This window comes from Schistocerca piceifrons, chromosome X (genome assembly GCF_021461385.2).
Source record: "Schistocerca piceifrons isolate TAMUIC-IGC-003096 chromosome X, iqSchPice1.1, whole genome shotgun sequence".
Classification (NCBI taxonomy): Eukaryota; Metazoa; Arthropoda; class Insecta; order Orthoptera; family Acrididae; genus Schistocerca; species Schistocerca piceifrons.
In genome coordinates, this window is record NC_060149.1 from 31,095,275 (window position 1) to 31,101,944 (window position 6,670).

The following is a 6,670-nucleotide window of genomic DNA, read 5'->3' on the forward strand; positions in this document are numbered from 1 at the left end:
ACCGCGCAGTTGAGCGCGCAGCAAACCAAACATCATCATCATCATCTAGTGTCGGTATTTTCGTATCTGTTGCATAAAATTTATGACTGGTTATTTGGTTTTGGTTTTGTTTTGCTTTACGGCGCAAAAAACAACTGGGTGTCATATGCCCCCAAGTCAAAACTATAGAACACGAAGACAGAGGAGTTAAAAGCGACTATACGTCAGTCCCAATTGACATAAGAGAAGACAGCTAAACACAGGCACGTGGAGCAAGGGCTAAAAAAGACATCATACAGGAACTGAGATCCAAAACTAAAAATTAAATGGCCTTCGCCATATTGCGCGTCATTTGCCATAACGGCCGATAACTCAGATGACAGACCCAAACGGGAACATAGAAGGTCAAAAAATGGACATTCCATCAGGAAGTGACGGACAGTTAATTTAATTAAATCGCCTTCGTCATATTACTTTGGTGGATAAAAAGTAAAACTTTTCAATAGCTCTCATATCGTTTGCTAAAAAAGCCGATAACTCAGACCGAAAGCTCAAGCACGAACGCAAACGGCTAAAGAATAGGCATTCATCAGGAAGTGGCAGACAGTTAAAACTTGGGTGAAATGTGTACAAAGTGGTGGGGTAGCGAAACTTAGCAAATGATGGTGGTTAAAAAGGCAGCACCCAATACGCAGCCTAGTTAAAATAATCTCCTCCTGGCGGGAGGGCCGAGAGGAGGTCGTCCACGCAGCTGGGAGAGGCCTAATAAGCTGGAGCTTATTCTCGTGAAGGGAGGACCACTGGGGATGCCAAAGGGACACCACCTCCTGCCAGACGGCAGCAAAGACATTATCGGAGGGAATATAGGAAGTAGCGGGCTGAGGTACGAGGACTGCAGCCTTGGCAGCAGCGTAAACAGCCTCGTTTCTGGGCAGACCGACATGACCAGAAACCCACAGAAACATCACACTGGCTCCACCAAGAGCTTACATGTAACAGTTTTCTTGGACTTGCTGCACTAAGGGTGGGCAGTGTACAGCGCACATAGACTTTGAAGGGCGCTGAGCAGATGAGACAATTGAAAGGACTGTGTCACCGGATGTACTCCATGACCTGATGGCCAGATCCAGGGCGAAGGCCGGCCGCGGTGGTCTAGCGGTTCTAGGCGCTCAGTCCGGAACCGCGCGACTGCTACGGTCGCAGGTTCGAATCCTGCCTCGGGCATGGATGTTTGTGATGTCCTTAGGTTAGTTAGGTTTAAGTAGTTCTAAGTTCTAGGGGACTGATGACCACATATGTTGAGTCCCATAGTGCTCAGAGCCATTTGAACCATTTCCAGGGCGAAGAGCTACGCTGTAAATACTAAGCAGTGGGCTGGAAGCCGATATCAAAAGGCACAGGTGCCAATGACGAAGGCATAACCGACCGCATGGTCAGTCCAATAACCATCAGTGTGTACAAAGGTACTATCGCGCAGTTCCAAGTGAAGGTCGTCAAATTGAAGGCGACAGAGCGAGGCTGGAGTAGAGTCCTTGGGAAGCGAATGAAGGCCAAAGTTAACATGGGTCGCTTCACTCAGCCAAGGTGGTGAAGGATTCACATGTATCGGGAAAGATGCTGGTAGTGTGAAGTTAAGCTGCCGTAGCAAGTGCCCGACAGCAGACTCCAGGAGGTAACAAAGAAGAGGGATGAGCCTCATACTCGCGAACAAATGAATCATGGAAGGAGGAGGCATTGGATGGGTGGTTGCACATGCTAGACAAACGGCATGCAAACCTGCTGAGGAGAAAGTCACGGCGGTAGGACAGTAGTAGTTCTGCGGCTTTAGCATACAGATTCTCAATTGGGCTAGTGTAAAAGGCACCAATGGCCAAACAGGTGCCACAATGGTGGATAATGTTGAGATGGGGTCAGTGGGATGGACATGCAGACGCATAAACAAAGCGCCAATAGTAAAGTTTCGAACGGACAAGGGACCGGTACAAACGGAGGAGGGTGCTTCGACCGGCATCCCAGGAAGTACCATTGAGGGCACATAGGAGATTGAGGAGCCACGTACAGTCGGCTGCCAGGTAAGTGACGTGGAAGGACCAAGAGAGTTTCCTATAGAGCATGAGCCCCAGGAATTTCGTAGCTGCAATGAACTGAAGGGCCATAGGCCCAAGATGTAAAGATGGAGGAAGAAACTACTTGCATCGCCAGAAATTCATATACACGGTTTTGTCAGTGGAAAAGCGGAAGCCATTGTCGATGCTCCAGGAATAAAAGTCATCAAGACTCCGTTGAAGACGCAGTTCAGTGAGACAGGTCCATGGAGAACAACAATAGGTGGCAGAGTCAGCAACAAAAATTGGGCCAAAGAAGCCAGATGAGAGATGGGTCATTATAGGGTTAATGGCGATAGCAAAGAGGACGTTACTCGGGACGGAACCCAAAGGCACACCGTTCTCCTGGATAAAGGTATCCGAGAAGGCAGAACACAAGTCACCCTGAAAATTCGATCTTTTAATAATACCTGAAGGAAACGGGCAGGCGGCCATGGAAGCCCCATGTGTAAAGAGTATGGAGGATACCTGTTATCCAACAGGTGCCGTAGGTCTTCTCCAAATCGCAAAACACGGACAGAGTCTGGGATTTCCGCAGTAAACCATTCATGACATGTGTGAAAATAGTAACAAGATGGTCAACTGCAGAACGCAGGGCTCGAAATCTACACTGTGCACTTGTCAGTAAATTGTGAGGCTCGAACCACCATACCAGCTGGGAATCAATCATGCATTCCATTACCTGCAAACGCAGATGGTAAGTGAGAAGGTGTGGCAGATAGAAAAAAGGTTTTTGTCCTTACAAGGCTTAGGTAAGGGTACGACGGTGGCTTCACGCTAGCGTCCAGGGAATGTGCCCTCTGCCCAGATGCAGTTGTACGTGTGAAGCAGAAAGTGCTTTCCCTCAAGAGAAAGGTGGTGCATCATCTGAATGTGGACTTCGTCTGGCCCTGGGCGGAGGATCGGGATGAACTGGGAGCATGATCTAGCTCTCTCATAGTAAAGGCGGCATTGTAGCAATCACGATTTGGAGAGGAGAAGGGTACCGTCCGAGCCTCGTCCACTCGTTTCCGATGGAGAAAGCCAGGGTGGTAGTGGGAAGAGCTCGAAACTTCGGCAAAAATTGTGTCTCAAGTTGTTGGAGACAGCGATAGGGTCCACGATAACATCGTCTGGTACTGTGAGGCCGGAAATGGGGGAATAGCTCTTGGTCCCAGAGAACCGTCGGATGTTGGCCCACACGACAGTGGAAGGTGTGGAACTGCTAAAAGATATAATGTATGAAATCCAGCCAGCTTGTTTGTTATCCGGAAGAACGCGACGAGACTTTGCACGCATCTTTTTATAATGAATGCTGTTTGCAACCATAGGATGATGGTTAAAACCCGAAGAGCGCGGCTCCGTGCGTGAATTGCATCGCGGCATGCTTCAGTCCACCAAGGGATGGGGATACGACGTGGTAAAGAGGAAGTGCGAGGAATGAAAAGTTCTGCAGAAATAAGGATACTGTTTGTGAGATAGTCCACCTGGTCATCACAACTGGGGAAATGGTGTTCTTCGAAGGTCACCAGGGAGGAGTAAAGCTGCCAGTCAGCCTTAGTAAGCTGCCATTTGGGTGTGCATGCAGATGGGGTAGGTGCCACCAAACGGATAGCACATGGGAAATGGTCGCTCGAATAGGTATCAGAGAGAACGGACCACTCAAGACGATGGGCAAGATGGGAAGTGCAGGAGGCTGGGTCTAAATGGGAATAGGTGTATGAGGAGTCGGAAAGGAAAGTGGGTGCTCCAGTGTTAATACAGAAGAGATTAAGCTGGTTAAGAATGCCAGTCAAGAGGTCACCTCTCTGACAGGTCCTGGGTAAACTCCGAATAGGTTGATGTGTATTAAAGTTATTGAGTAGCAAAAATGGGGAAGGTAGCTGCTCAATAATCTGAAGGAAGTCTGCCCTCATGACATCGAATGAAAAAGGTACATAAACAGTGCAGAGGGAAAAAGTCAGGGGAGGGGAAAAAATGCAAACTGCAACAGCTTCAAGACAGGTAGTCAGGGAGATGGGTTGACTATGGTTGCCATCCTGTATGAGCAGCATGACGCCCCCATCAGATGGAATGCTAACCTCGGGGAAGGTCAAAACGAGTAGGGATGTAAAACCTCAAAGCGATCTTGAGAGCGCCATTTAGTTTGCTAAAGGCAGAGGACAAGGGGATCCTGCGATGCTAAATGAAGCTGTAAATCCTCTTTGTGGGACCGAAGTCCGCAAACGATCCTTTGGAGGAGAGTCATGATGAGGAAGAGAAGCATTAGTGTAACCTCAGTAGCTGCCGAGTGACAGTCCGTGAAGAGGGCACAGAAGCAGGAGGATCCAGCTGCTTGGGGTCCACAGAAGCATCGGCTTGCTTGTGTGGTTGGTCTGTGGAGATCAACGCTGAAAAAAGTTTGGTGGTGCGCACCGGTGACACAGACGCCGGCCAGGCTACGGTATCATGTGGGATCTTCGAGTCTTCAAAGGAGAAGACCATTTGCGTTTGATGGACTTCTTCAAGCCCCTCTGGTTGAGGAAGACTCGGGTATTGTTTGGCTGGGGGGATGGAGGAAGTCTTCACGGGAGTACTCCTTCTGTCCTAGTGGCCTACCAGTTTTTTAGCTGGTAGCTTCGCCCCTTGAGGCGAGAAGCTGATGGCTTGTTGCACACTTTTTTTTTCACTAGCTGCTTATATTTTATGACCCACCGTCTAATTTCTTATGGTGGGTCGTATATTGCCACTTAGCCGCTGTGACTGGGTCCGGGATCCGCAGTGACTGAAAGTAACACCACACCAGCTCCCGTCACCACTCACACCATTGCCCGTGTCCCGCCACGTGGAAGCGGGCTCTGTTTAGATCCATTTGATAACTTTTTTTTTGTGCAGCATTAGAAAAACTTATAACTAATACAAAATCAAGTAAGATATTAATAAACAAAACGAAATTAAATATTTAGAAAGAAGGAAGGAAGAGAACTGAATAGAGAAGTTATAGATATAACATTGCCCGTCACCTGGTTGTGGGCGGCGGCCCGGGTCTTGGAATGACCGTCAAGACGCTGGCCGTTGCTCACCATGCCTTTAACATCTACCGTCCTAAAAACTACCTTAACTAGAAGAGATTAGGGTACGTTAAGGCTAGAAACTAAGACTAAGACCTCCATGTCCAGCCTGCTAAACTATTTACGATATACAATAGAGAGGTACCTGATTTTGTGCTTGGCTCGTGGTAAAAGTAATAAGGTATTGACGCTAACGGTTTGTGTTGAGCCTACAAGGCTCCTACTAGAGTACATCAGGCGCAAGCACCTCCCGGCCCCGCCGACAACACGACCTGAACGGTGGTTTTCCCCGATCTACCATAGGTATCCGTCGGGTTGGGCTCAAAAGAGAGGAACCACAATTAAGATCCTTCCATTCAGGACGTGCGCCGCCTCTTACCAGGGGGGCGTAGGTCCTTTGAAGAGGTGCCCAACTTTAAGCTTCAGATGAGAAGTTCTTAGTATAGTGGAGGTTGAGGTATTGGCTGTGTAGGTTGGTTGTGCAAACAGTTCACACTGAGCCAATGAGACTTACAATGATACGTGGTGTGGCAGTTAGCACCTTCCGGCCCCGCCAGCAACAAAGCCTGAGCGGTGGTTTTCCCCGATCTACCATAGGTATCCGTCGGGTTGCGCTCAAAAGAGAGGGACCACAATTAAGATCCTTCCATACAGACTGTGCGCTGCCTCTTAACGGAAGGCGTAGGTCCCTTGAAGAGGTATCTAGCTTTAAGCTCTTATTTGACTTGGAGATGCTGTTAACTATTTATATATAAGGTGCAATCTGTTTTTAGGGTTGTGTGTGACTTGTGCACCTCTTGTCGGTTGTTCCACTCTGTTCTTTGAATTTGACTTGGTTGACACTATGGATCATCCGCGCTGGACTTTTCAATATCTGTGTTGGTGCCCTGGTCTGTATCTGTTTCTTCTTCATCACTCGTGGTGCTAATCATATCTGTGTCCCCCTGGGCATCGTGACGTCTGTTTGGACCGACTTGCCTTCGGTAGGGTCTGTTGCGCAAGTATTCTATTTGTTGGATCTTCGAGATTTCGTCAGTTAGTTTGTTGAGTTCAGTCCACCTTTCCGGGTCACGTATTATGGAATGTAGTTCGTTTTGTGTGTTCAGGCGATTTATGTGTACTGTGTGTCTTATGTTCGTGCGTTGTCCGCGGAAGAAGACAGTATGTTCAGGGGAACCTTCTTCCCCGCATGTGCATCTATTAGTCTGCTGCAGACTCACGCGGTACAGGTGCGTGGGATAAGGGCCATGTCCTGTGATGAAATGTACCATACCGCGGCTGGGATCAATATGTTTTGGTTTTAGTCTTTCCCGGATGTCAAGGAAGAAGTTGTATACACGGCGGCCCTTATCGCTGTTGGCCCACTCGCTCTGCCAGGTATCCACTCGCCATGCTCTGAGTTGGCGTGTTGTCTCAATTGGTACACCAGTGATCTGCCGAACCTGGTCTATTCTCCCCATCCTAAGCCAGTACATTGCTGCGCGGTACCTGATGGTGATATGTATGGGGAAAATTCCCATGACGAGACATAGTGCGTCATTTGATGTTGTGTTGTTG